Source organism: Trichechus manatus, unplaced genomic scaffold (assembly GCF_000243295.1).
Source record: "Trichechus manatus latirostris isolate Lorelei unplaced genomic scaffold, TriManLat1.0 scaffold00289, whole genome shotgun sequence".
Lineage (NCBI taxonomy): Eukaryota > Metazoa > Chordata > Mammalia > Sirenia > Trichechidae > Trichechus > Trichechus manatus.
The window spans coordinates 1,234,086-1,247,967 of NW_004444225.1; the positions used below are offsets into that span (position 1 = coordinate 1,234,086).

Consider the following 13,882-nt stretch of genomic DNA (forward strand, 5'->3'; position numbering starts at 1 on the left):
CCTGGTAGACAAAAATAGGAACCACCAGGCATGAACTTCATTAGCTTTTTTAAATCTCTTCAACCCCAAATCTGTCTGTATCTTCATTCATTCGTCTTAACTCCTTCCTTGCTTGTTATTTCTCTTTTCCAAAAGAAAGCTTTTCAGACTTTTTATCTGGCTTCTACTCTTAGTCTGTAAATGTGAGTCTTTGGCCCTGATCCCTTTCTTGCACCGAGATGTATGTTCTACCTGTACAAAATATCTCCAGGTGGTTGCCTGGACCCTAAACTCTACCTGTTTGAACTAATTTTCCCTTCCTGTTCCCTTCCCACTTAGTGAACCCATCCTCACTTAAATGCGACCTATATGCTTGCCTTTTGCAACTATGTTCTCTGATTTAGTTAGCAGCCTCACTTTACACCCCATTACCCCCACCAGGATGCTTATAAAACCAAAACAACCAAACCCGTTGCCGTCGAGTCAATTTCGACTCATAGCAACCCTATAGGACAGAGTAGAACTGACCCATAGGGTCTCCAAGGAGCAGCTGGTGGATTTGAACTGCCAGCCTTTTGATTAGCAGCCAGGTGCTTAGACACTTCACCACCAGGGCTCCAGGATGCAAATAGATGTACTCTACTTTTCCATGTTTGACCCCTGCATCCAGTCTAGCACCGTATCCTATTGATTCTGCTTTTTAAAATCTCTCATTTATTACTTCCTCTCCAGTCCTTCTCTTATTGTACTATTTTAGAATCTCCCTCTACATCTCCTACTACTAATCAGCCATCAGCTGTCAGTTTCCCCCCTTCCCATCTATTTTCTGCAAGTTGCCATCAGCATTATATTTAAAAACATAAGTAAGACCGTGTCATTGCAGTAATTAAAAATGTTTAGTATCTCAAAAGTGCTCACAAGTATAAATTCATTTATTTGACAAACTCTAGGATTACTTTAAAAATCTTTCATAAACTATCCATGCTTCTTGCAGCCTCTTTATGCTTTGCCATTTCTGTACCTTAGCCATACTTGAACTGTCTTTCCCCAGCACATCATACACTTGTCCTGGCTTTATGCCTTGCCCACATTGATCCTTGGTTTTCTTTTGTTGAAGTATCAACCCTTCTCCTTTTTTGCACCTGAATATCTTGTTCATTCTTTCTGCCAAGCCTGCTCAAATACTTCCTGGTCTGTGGCCCACCCATTAACAAAATTATTGTATCCTTGCCATTCTTCCTTCCCAGTTCTCTAACATTGTATTTTGATTATTTGTTTGTATGTCCATCTCACCCCGTAAAGTAGTGAGCACACAGAACAGTGGCTCTTTAGTAGGGAATCTCAGAAATCATTTTCCAGAATGTGTGACTCCGCCCTGAATGGTCAGATTGAAAGGTTTCTGGACCCTGAACATATGTACCTGTGTATCCTTTTTTTTTTTCCTAGCTACTCAAATGATTCTAATGGGACCCTACAATAAGGAACAAAACAGCAACAACAGCAAATGGCAGTAGCCCAGTTGCCCTTGAGTCAGTTCCAACTCATGGCAACTCCACGTATGTCAAAGTAGAACTGTGTTCCACAGGGTTTTCAATGGCTGATTTTTTAGAAGTAGATTGCCAGACCTTTCTTCCACAGTGCCTGTGGGTGGACTTGAACTTCTAACCTTTTTGTTAGTTAGCAGCTGAATGTGTTAACCATTTGCTCCAGCCAGGGACTCCAAATTGCAGTGTAAGACTCATGTATGATTGATTTCCATATGCCCCCTCCCCAGTGGTTAGGTATGCCAGGTATGTAGTAAGTCGTGGAGAGATTCATCCACCTCTATGTGTACATTCAGTGAGATACATAGAAACTGTGTGAAGTCTCCAGAGGGATACTCAGTTGTCAAAGAACAGATTATATTTTTGGTTGAATTTTTTAAATTCATTCATTCTTACTGAGGTGGCATTTGGGAATCACTTTACCAGTTTTTGCTAGTAGAGAAAGGATAAGTCAGTAAATTAAAGAATAAATGACAAGCAGTAAAGATTTAAAAAATAAAAGAAAAAGTAGAAATAGGACCTCTCATTAAAATCAAAGTATTTTGATTGTATGTAATTGCAAGACGATTCCAATTTTAAATCAAAATGCTTTAATTAGATGTATAGGGGAGAGAGGAAATTTAGGGTAAAGAGCAATTAAATGATATGGAGGAACTCTGAAGGTGAATTTGTAAAGTACTGTAGTGTGAAAAAACTCACAGTCTAAATTGAATTAAAATAAAGAGGTTTATTAAAGGTTTAAAACAGTTGGAACCGGGAATCCTCTATGGCCTGTGAAAATGAAGCCGCAAAGTCAATTATAACAATTACAAAGGTATTTTTATAGGGCTGAAATAAAGAACGGGGGCTTCAGTGTTCTGACTGGATATCATTATGAATGTTGTTGTCATGGAAGTGGTCTCATGACAGTCACAAAACAATGGCATGACAATGGCGTGACGGATACTGTTGGGAAGATTGTGAAACGTTACCTCACCAAGAAGGTTAGATTTCTGGGGAGATCTTAAGACAAAGAGTTTGATAAGGTTTGGTTACAGATACACAAGTCATAGTTGTTTTTGCTTCCATTATGCATTGCCTTGCACCACGCCTCATATATGTTCTCAATAAATATTCATAGACCAGAATTAGATTTTTCTTCCCCTTTTGTTTTTACTGATGAATTCTCATGTTTTCATTCAGGGACCACAGAACTTTCCTTGAATGATTTAGATGACTTGCTCTTTCTACAGGAACCCTGGTGGCACAGTGGTTAAGTGCTTGTCTGCTAACCAAAAGGTTGGCAGTTCAAACCTACCGGCCACTGCATGCCACAAAGATGTGACAGTATGCTTCCGTAAAGATTACAGCTTTGGAAACCCTATGGGGCAGGTCTGTTCTGTCCTGTAGGGTTGTTATGAGTCAAAATTTGACTTGACGGCAGTGAGGTTTTGATTTTGACTCTTTCTACAGGGTCCCCACCCTGACTTATACATACTTAGACTTAACTTTTCACATCTATATTGACGCTTCTTGATACGTTGTGTGATGCTTGGTACAGTATTTGCTTTTATTCTGTCCTCGTTCTTTTCCTGGGCTTTTTCTTTAGAAACTGAATGCTTATGTAGCATACAGTACCTGGAGACCTTGTAATTATACCTGCTTAAAGTTCACTGATGATTAAGATTGAGGTACTTTGGTAAACTGCTAAAGAAAATGATGTTGTGTTGGTAGTTTTCTTTGAATTTAACACGTTTTTTTTTTTTGAAAGGTGTTGAAATTAGATGTGGTTCCATAAAATGTTCTGAGGTTTTTGTTTTTTATTCCTTTAGCGTTTTAATTTTTGCAGCCTCTCAGAACCTTTTAATGATCTTGCCCCACTGTCTAGGAAGTGCCCTATCTTAGCTGCTGCCATGAAATTTGTGTCACTATTTCCTAGGCCTTCCATGTTCAGTTTGGTGGGGAGGGGGAGGGGACTACTGTTCACAAAAATGAAAAATTTGTGCGTGGGGGGGATAGTTTAGAATAGGGAACTAACAGAACCTCCTAGAAGGGTTACAAAGAAAGGAAAAGCAGAAATTGGTGGACCATTTAAAGACGGTGGGTCATCCCTGCTTGATCAGTGGCACGCTATCCTGGCCTTGGTACGTGTCTAGCATACCAGCACTTCCTATTTTTGCTTCTTTGCCCAAGGTGAAAATAGGAAGTGGATATGCAAATGTTGTCTGCTTGGTTTTGGTGGGGCTGTATCTGCTGTACTAGATTTCTGTTGCTAGAAGATTGATACAGTGAACAGAAGTTAAATTTCTTGTCCATTATTCCCATCTTGCAAAACTCTTATGGCCTTTGCAGCAATTTACTCAACAAATCAGGCACATTATTTGTTTGATGGCATAAACATACATATGCAAACCATATGGCTGATTTTGTGGCATTTGTGTAAAAATCGTTCTTGAAAATGCATATCTGTTTAAATCCTGCTTTACAAAAGGTTTATCAGCATTTGGGTGAGACCTGTTGTATAATCTTTACTGATAATGTGCAGCTCTACGGATGAGAAAAATTCTGTTGCTGTGGTGTGAAGATAGTAAACAATTTTAAGAAAGACACCGAACATTTCAGTTTACTGATATCTCCAGAGGAGAAATTAGAATACCACTACAAAGTTTGCAGGCTGTTTGATTTGGTTAATAGGTAAAAGGACAGAATAAGGAATTACAAAGTGAAATGTGAATGGCTTATAGTTTGCTTAACTTATCAAGTGGTCATATTTACTTTTGGGGATCACACCCTGCATGTCTTGAAATTAAATGTAGAGATAATAATTTATAGTCACATCAAATGTTAAACCAAATCAGTTATCATTTGGTGGTTCTGTTTAGTTTATTGCAGTTAATGATCTTCGATTGAATTTGCAGCTCTCTGAGTTTGTTGGGAAGTAGGGCATCACATGCTGAGATGCAATACCAAGTCATTTAAATTAGATACTGAGCATGCTCACATGAGGTCCTTACTCTTAGAGACTGCAGTGTGGTTCAGTTTTCTTCCAGTGGGAAGAGCAGAAAAGAGATGACGGTGTGCCCTTTTGTCATCATTCTGTCAGAGAGCACATAATTTGTCTTTGGAAACCAGAGCCTGAGACAAAGAGAAGAATGTGGGGTTTTTAGCAAAAGGCTATCTGGTGAGTTAATTAGCTGTTTTATTTTATTTTGCTTTAATCAATCAGTTGTTCCTAGCAAGGCTGTGTCTTTACTTTGTCTGCCGCTTGTTTTGTCCTAAGCTGAAGCTTTGTGTAGCAAGTAACTTAGCTGAGAGGGGGAGAAAATTGTTCCTGCAGTCTGACTCTCAGTCTTCTGAAATGTTTCCAGGGTGTTTGTGAAGTGACAGGTTCATAAATAGCTGTGATGATACTCCTTCGTGCTCTCCACAAATCTCATTTGCTCACTGGTGCTGAATAATGCTGGCGGAATTGTGTTCTGAGAGACTTCAGGATTTGTTCCTTTGGAAGGTCCAGCATTTTTGTTCTTGTATTTTAACAAAATCTCTATATGGTATGTGATAAAGCAAAAGGTAGGACTCATTTAGCATACAGTAATAATTCTTTAAAGAAAACAAGGGTGTGAGTTGCAGTAATATATTGTACATATTGTTAAATAAGTGGTTCAAAAACAATTTACTTTGTAATACAATGAGGGTCATTTAAATTAATCTAAAATAAAATGAAATTGACAATTGTTTGTGAAATATAAGGTGTAAAAATTATTCAGTATTCATACTTAGAATTTGTTCTATTTTTAGTTACTGAATTAGCTACAGACGGAGCACAGTGGTGGTTCCACCTTTTTAGGCTTCTCTTGTTCCCGAGTTCGTATTATGGCGATTGCTGGGAAGATAATCATATTTAAATGTTTGTGATTGTTTTTGTTGTCCAGTATGCTAATGTTCTACCATGAAGTTAAGGGGGGGAATTTTTGTGATTTTCTTTTTCATATTATATAAGTGTTAAAAACAAGTTCTCATAATATCATGTAATATTTAAAATGTACAAATTATTGTTTTATTATAATTTTGATTTTATATTTATAATAGATTAACTTGGCAACCAAATCTTCATGGTATTCTCTTGGAGATTAAAACTGCATCATTCTGCTTGAAATAAACCGTTGTGTTTTTTGAATATTTGAGGAGAAAGCATAAAATTACCGTATTTATTTCTTTGGTGGGATATGATGTTTTTAATACACATAAATGTCAAGTAGGGAATCTCAGGCATAGGAAGTACTTTAAAGAGTTCCAGAAAAAAAATGATGTGGTGGGGGGTGGGGAGGGAAGGGCGTGGGAGGAATAGGAAGAGAATACTCAAAGCTTCGTACCTTCAAATGCCAGGCAATTATGTGATGCCTTCCTGAAATATCTTTATTTTGTGATCTGCCCCCACTATGCCATTTCCCAGGATTGGCACATGTGAAGGAGGTGGGTGTATACTTAAGCTTGTATATGCATGAAAAGGGAGGGTTAGCAGTTAGAGGTGAGGACTGGGTGACAATACTGAAATACATTCTCATTTCTTAACACTGACTCACTTGTGTGACCCAGGACAGCGTGCATACCCTGTTTATCTCCACTTGTTTTTAGGATAAGACTTCACTGTGGCAATAGGAAGCTCATTTAAGGTTTCTAAAGTAATAAGATTATTTCATGGACTGTGTGACAAAGATTCGTGAAGGCTGCAAGTCATTCCCCAATAGCTACTGTGGGAAAAAAAAAATGTTACTTTTACTTTTTTGTTAGTTATTCTGTTAACTTTATATTTTAATTAAAGAATATTTCAAATGTGTAAAATGCATAATAAGCCTTGCATGATATTTGGTGATCTACCAAAAATGCATGTTCTGTGTATATTATGTAATTAAAAGTTGACGTAGATGTGATTGCAACTTTTTTCCCCTGTATTTTCTGTAGATTGTAGATAATCATATGAAAATTTCATGACCACATCGTACTTCACGCTGTTTCTCTTACTTAGTCCCATTTACCTCTGATCATGGGCCTTTATAGATCCTCAATAGAAGATAAATAGATAATCATTAGAAGATCTATTTAAAGGAGAAAGGAGAAATATTGGGGAAATGAAAGGAGGGGAATGTGGAAAGAAAAGTTACCAATGGCAAGGATCTCTTTGCCAGATTTCTAAAGATTAAGCATATATCTGTATATTTTGTTTATTTCCAAATCATTTAAGTTCATCAACTCAAGTTATTTAATTTGATGTCTACTAATTAAGGAGTATTTATTTCCCTAACTGTTATAAATCTCAGTAGTGCTAAAAGGTCCTAAGTGATACTACATGAATATGAGGTCTGTGGTCAAGTAAGTTTGGGGAAGATACCAGGCACCGCCCATTTCTTCTGGTCTTGTGGCAAGGGAGGTAGTAGTTCATGGAGACAATTAAGGCAATTAGACCTGCAGACCATTTCCTTCTCTGATTCTTGGGTCTCCTTCCTCTATTGGCCCAGGCAAATAGAGACCAGTTGGCCTCTTACAAGCTTTTAAGATCCCAGGCACTACTCACTGAAGAAGGAAGGAGGTAGAACAGAAACAATATTAGGTCAATTGACTGGACAGGCCTACAGAACCATTACCCTAAACCTTTGAACTAAGAAAACTAATCCCATGAGGTGTTTATTTGTACCTAAGTAGTATCAACAGCTTCAGCCTTCTGTTGTTGTAATGAACTCTTAAATTAGTAGAACTCCAACAATGCCTGGCACACAATTGGCGCTCACTACATGTTTATTAAAATAATTTGTTCTCTGCAGATGTTTCTTTGTTCGCGGCTCTTGTGAAAAGATTGCTGTTCTTTTTTTAACAATCCATTTTCATACTATTATTGTTTAAGAAACGCATTTAAATTACTAGACATTACTATGTGATCTCCATAACTGAGGTAATAATATGAATTAACAGGGAACTTTTTTTTTTAACTGTAAATAATTCTGTGTTGGCTATGGTAGAATTTTGTAATTATTTGTACCTAGGAACTCTGGAACTGTATGAGCCATTGAAAATTGGTGAATCTGGCCCAATGTAATCTTTAAATAGCAAAGTGTTCAGCTGTCAGAGATTGAGTGGATCCTTGGGTTGACAAAGGCAGGAAACACCTCACATGGGGCCATGCTGTTGTACTTTGGCTCTCTAGTACATTTCTTCTGACAGTGGCTTTTTGGCAAATTTAAGGTCAGTTAGCTAACTTGACATAAACCTCCTTTATTTTAATGAGTCTCAGAAGTGTAAATGACTTAAGAGGGGTATGTCAGAAAAAGTATATAAGCCCACATGACTTAACTTGACATAGCTTCACTCTTTAATAAACCGAAACCCATTGCCTTCGTGTTGACTCATAGCAGCCCTGTAGGACAGAGTAGAAGTGCCCCATAGAGTTTCCAAGAAGAAGCTGATGGATTCAAACTGCTGACCTTTTGGTTAGCAGCGGAGCTCTTAAGCACTGTGCCACCAGGGCTGCAATAGATGGCTGCTAACCCCTCAGCAAATCCATATGAGTTTAACCCTAGTCTGTGATTTCCTCAATGCTTTGTTGATGCTGCCCAGATTCACGTCCTTGATTTCAGAGTGTTAACCTCTCCTGACGGTAGTTCTTGACTTAGTTGTTCCTTTCTCGTCTGGCTCCTTCTCAGCAACCTTTTATCAAATATTATTGCTTTTGTAGCTCAGGTATTTAGGAATCTTATTTTGAGATTTTTGCTTCTTTGGGTTTTTTGTTTTTGTTTGTTCACATTAATCCTGGACTCACACTTCCAGACCTTTGCTCGCACCTGTCACATGAGATCCCTTCAGTAAGTCAGGTGCATAGGTTCATTCCTGCCTCACTCACTCTGAACACTTTCAGTTTTGTGCAAACCCTATTTCCTCAGGTGTTATCAGTTTGAGGAATAAAAAGTAAGGACTACAGGTCAGAATGCAGGCAAACATAAGAGCAATAATAACCTTCCATTATCTCCAAATGGAAATACCTTCCTCCCATTTGGGTTAAGCTCTAATATTAGAATGCCAAAAAAACCACCTTGGGCTCTGGAGTGTCTAGAATGTCTTCGTTTCGTTTGAGTAGCTATTGGCATGCTCTTGCTGCCACATGTGTCACAAATTTTCCTTGAGGCCTGAGCCTTAAAACAATTTGATTTTTAGTACACCACAATACCCTCAAAATGATCCCTTGTCGGTAATTGCTCAGCCCACTGGCCCTGTACTGTATTTGAATTTTTTTTCCTCTTCCCTCATGATATGTTGTTTCTTCCCCCGTGATCCTGAGTGCTGCCAGGGAGGTTAAAGAATGGCCTTATACCCTCAGTTTACTTGAGTCTTAAGCCTTCTTCTGCCTCGTCCATGAAACACACTCACACTAACATGGAAATGAAATACCTACCAACTGCTCCACTGGCCCGCTCACTTACTTTAAGGACTTTCCTTTTTTTAATAATTGATAGTTTGATTTGGTTACCAGTTTAGGCTCTTGTTCTAACACCTATGTTAAACTTGAAACCTATTTAACTGGAGGAGTCCCTGAGTGACACGAACAGTTGAGAGCTCAACCACTAGCCGACTACACATTTACTCCAGAATAAGTGACTAGACTTTGAATATGTGATTTAGAGAGCCTTTAATGAAAAATAAGTATCTCGTGAAATCCTACCATATTCTGTGACTCTGAATCTTTTATTTCTGGCATTTCTCAAGTATAAGTCTAAAGACTACTCTGTAATGACAGAAGACCACAAGTCTAGAACACAGGCTCTGTGACTCATTTAATACAGATGGAATTCTCCCCCTAGCCATCGTTTAGCATGGGTGATTTCCAGTGGAAGAGGCTCAGGGTTAGGAATCAGGCTCTTCTCCCAGTCTTTTTGATGTCTGGTAGACAGATCGTCTGCTGTCTAATACACATCTTTGGTTTCTTTTTCAGTTCAGTAGAACTGTGAGGTTTTGGGGTTCTCTCACCGCTGCCTGTCAAAACGATGGTATGTTTTGGATACAAGCATAAATTTTCTTCAGGGAAAAGCATACCTTGTCCTTGAGAATAAATCTCTGAAATTACAGTTTAAGTCAATGAGAAAGAAAGATTTGTCTACTAGAAGTCATTTTATAAGTACAGGCAGTTCCCAGGTTATGAACATCTGATCTGTGGACAACCTGTACCTAAGAACAGACTGCCATATAGCCTATTATACTAAAAATTTGAGTTAAATGCAGTGGTTCGTAATAATGAACACACACACTAGTTTGTGACGCTCATGAAAACCTTGCACAGTTTGGAAGTGTTTTGTTAAGTGTTTTATATGCATAGAAAGGTAAAAAAAAAAAAATGTATATACTAAGAGAAACATTTGACTAACTGAGGTAATTAAAAACCATATGTACCTGTTTCAACTTACCTGCAAATTCGACTTAAAGACAGATCTTGGGACCAGATCTCATTTTTAACCCGGGGACTGCCTGTATTTCAGTAACATATCTTTCCTTTGAGGACAAGTTGCTTGTGGCAAGAAAGGGAGAATTGCAGCAATTAACATTTAACTTGGAAAATTCATCTGGAAGAAGGGAACCCAAGGTTGAGTAAGGATATTGTTGATGTGTTGTGAGATTGTTAACCATTGTCATAGGGCAACATTTGTAGTAACTGTTAAATGAGAAGCTATTTTGTTCTGTAAGTCTTCATCTTAAGTGAGAATAACAGCACAATTGGAAGAGCGTAGTCAATGTCACTGAACTGTGCATGTAGAAGTTTTTGAAACGGTGTATCTTTGGCTATGTGTATCTTCACCAAAAAAAAAAAGGTTGAGGAGTTAGAGCGTTCATATGTTGTGGGTTTGTTAACCAGTGTCATAAAACAACATGTGTACTACTGTTTCATGAGAAACTACTTGCTCTGTAAGCCTTCACCTGAAGTACAGTAAAATATAAAGAAAAAAAAAATCATCTGGAAGAGTTTCATATGTCAGTAAATAGTGCAAAAATCTTTCTATATAAACAAATAGATTTTCATAGTCTTAAGAGTTGACCTATTTATAATTTTTAACAATGACTTCAGTAAAGTCATAATGATAGCAGTACAGACATTAACATGAAGTCTAGCACACTGGATGTTTAAGGGAAGACTACTTTGTACCTTTTTTCCTTTTTAACACTTAAAAATTTTAAAATAATCATAAAAATATTAAAGATATACAAATAATATAAGGAAAAAAAACCCATATATCACTGTTGAGCTTAAAAAAAAAGAAATTTGCTAGTACATTTGAAACCTTGTAGTGCATGTGGACATTTTAAAACTTTGAGACAGCCATTTATAGCTACTGTATTATACATTTCAATTATTTCTAGGTAGCTGAGAAGCGTGGTTTAATATTAAAATGTCTAATTCCTCCTGTAATATGTCAGATTTATATCATATCTGTGTAAGTAATTTTAAAAGAAAATAATATTCAGCTTTTTTTCTTCCTACTAATTACGGTTTTTGTTATAACAGACTTGAATCTAAATAGTTTTTTTTTCTTCTGTGTAAAATTGTGCTTATGAGTAATCGAAGCTTCGTAATCAGGTAGCTAAAATGATGACTTTTAGAAATGTCCCAGGATAGTGTCAGGGCTCAGATAGAAAGAATACAGATGCAGGGGCAGGTTTTGTACCTAAGTCAGCCAGACTGTGAATATAAAAAAAAGAAGATAGTGGACATTTGCCCCTTGAGATTTTGTTCTTGGGTCTTATAAAATACCCCTGTGGTAGACAGAATAATTCCACCACCACCACCACCACCCTATGCCCCCAGCCTGGAGTATATGCTGATAAATCTCTGGAGCCTGTGAATGTTAACTTGTATGGCAAAGATTTTACAGATGTAATTAAGTTAAGGACCTCGAGATGAAGGGATTATCCTGTCCAGATGGACCCAAAATGCAACCACAAGTGTCCTTGTAAGAGGGATGCAGGGGGAGATTTCAGGCAGAAGATGAGGGGCAATGTGACCACAGAGGCAAAGATTGGAGTGATGTGTCCACAAGCCAAACATTGGAGTGATGCCGCATCCATCAGAAACTGGAAGAGACAAGGAATAGATTCTCCCATGAGTCTCAGAAGGGATCATGGCGTAGTCAACACCTTGATTTTGGCACGGTAATACTGATTTCAGACTTCTGGTCTCCAGAACTCTGAAAGACTAAATGTCTCTTAAGCCAAAAAGTTTGTTGTAATTTGTTACAGCAGCCACAATAAACTAATACAACCCCACAGTGCCTCCTGAGTTCATTGTGATCCCTTACTTTCCACTTTTGTCATTGTCAACCTTCACAAAACTCAATGAGGCTACACAGTTCCTTGTAGCAGACCTATTGCACTACCAGAGTGTGTGCTGATAACCTCATAGCAGAGAAGGACCTTTACCAGGTACCTAGAGACTTGGGTTTTATTAATCCTGCTTAGCTGTGTGAACTTGAGAAACTTGTGTGTAAACATACTTGCCATGTTCTAAAGGATTTAAAACAGCTTGCTTACAAATTTGAAAGCAACTTAGAGTATATTAATTTAAAACAAGAAAGACGAGGCATAGGAAAAATATAGATAGAAAAATAATAAAGTCAGGAGAGACCTTCAATCAATCACTTTACCTCTGTGGGCCTTAGATTATTGATCTCAGAAACAAGTCTGTTACTACCAGTCCGTGTGAGAATTAGGTCGAAAATTATAAAATGCTACTCACATATTAAGTCATCTTATAATTACCGTTACCCTGTGGTTGCACAGTATTTGCTGGTTGAATGTTTGAAAGAGGTAAAATTCTTTTTTCTCTTTATAAAAGTAATTCGAAATTTTTTGCAAATCGTATGTCTTACAAAGGGACTTGTATCTAGAATATACAAAAAATTCCTACAATTCAATAATAAAAAGACAACCCATTTTAAAAATGGGCAAGGAATCTGAATAAACATTTCTCCACAGAAGGTATACAAATGGTTTATAACCACATGCAGAACAAGACAAAATATCAGGCTTAGTAATGGAGATTAAACAATAACATTGGTTATTAAATAGGAGATGATTTAATTCACATAAGGATGGAGTGTGTAAAGTGAAGGATAGCGCCTTAAAGAACACCAAATCCAGGTGGTGGCAAAGGAACACAGAACCGGCAGAGGAGACCTGGAACGAAGTAGCATGAGAGAGCCAGAAGACTTGAGATTAAAAGAAGCTGGAGAGAAGAGTGTTCAACTGTGTCAGATGCTACAGGTCAGTTCTAAGAGAGGCAGGCTAAGAGACATCCTTGGCTTGGTCGGTTAAGAAGACACAGTTCCTGCACTTAGGAAATGGAGAGGATAGAAGTCAGATGACAGTTAGTTGAGGAGTAAATGTGTGGGAGGGAGGGAGGAAGTGCAAATAACCAGTGTGAACCAGTCTTTTCACTGGGAAAGAAAGGGGAGAGATTCAATGACAAAATACATCCAAGAATGGGAATGACTAAAGTGTGTTTATCTGCTGGTAAGTAGGAGCCAGTAGAAAGAGGAGGCTGAAAATGCAGGAAGGAGACCAATTGTTAGAGCAAGGGTCCAGGGAAGTTGGGAAGAAAATGGATGAGGGTTACAGAATGGAGGGTGGTGGGCGCCTTATCTTCTAAAGACTTGAAAGAAGAAATAAGAATAGGCACAGCTGCAGTTAAGATTTGAGCTGTAGGACCATAAATACATATGCTGAAGGTGGTGGGGATGGTTAGGTAGGTCGCTTAAGGAAAGTGGCCGAAATTTTAGAACAGCTGTTGAAGAGAATGAAAGTAAATAAAAGGATTGCCTTGGCACGTAGTAAGCACCCTTCTGAGGCTGGAAACCAGGAATGTTAGTCACATCAATCTGCGTGGCTAGGTTCTGATTTTTATTTGAAAGCAAACGTATTTCTTTTTTTCTTCCTCTCTCTTTTTTCTGTCTTCTCCAGGAAAAAAAAAGCTATCCCTTCTTTTGCAATGCTTGGAACCTCTCTGTCAGTTTAAACTTGTTTATGCTAGCCAAAAGTTGTTTTTTAGTGAGATGTAAAAATATTTTGTGAGTTATAAATAAAACAGAAGCTATAACGGAATCCAGACATTGAGTAACTACATACTGTTTGGTGTTCTCCATCATACAGAGATGGCCCAGATTATGTGGCCTCTGACACCTTTACAGAGGACATTTTAGCTTCCTGTGTGAGTATGTGTATGTGGGCTACACATAAGCCGTTTGGATAACAATACTCCTCCCTCCTCCTCATCAAGTTACATTTTTAAAAATTAAAAGTCTTTTTTTAATTTGAAACTATATATTCATATCATTCTGAAGGCATGTCAT

At 37.8% G+C, this 13,882-nt stretch overlaps 1 protein-coding gene across 4 annotated transcripts in view; it reads left to right on the forward strand.

Moving 5' to 3' along the window:
* PLEKHA5 (pleckstrin homology domain containing A5) overlaps positions 1–13,882 on the forward strand; it is a 244,321-nt gene that overhangs the window by 94,387 nt on the left and 136,052 nt on the right. The window contains exon 1 of one of the 4 annotated variants that reach the window (XM_004390236.2): positions 4,295–4,683. The exons of the other annotated variants lie outside the window; for them this stretch is intronic. The gene's annotated coding sequence lies outside the window, so the exon portion shown is untranslated. Of the gene's footprint in view, positions 1–4,294; positions 4,684–13,882 lie in introns of those variants that run through there. 4 annotated transcript variants of the gene reach the window in all.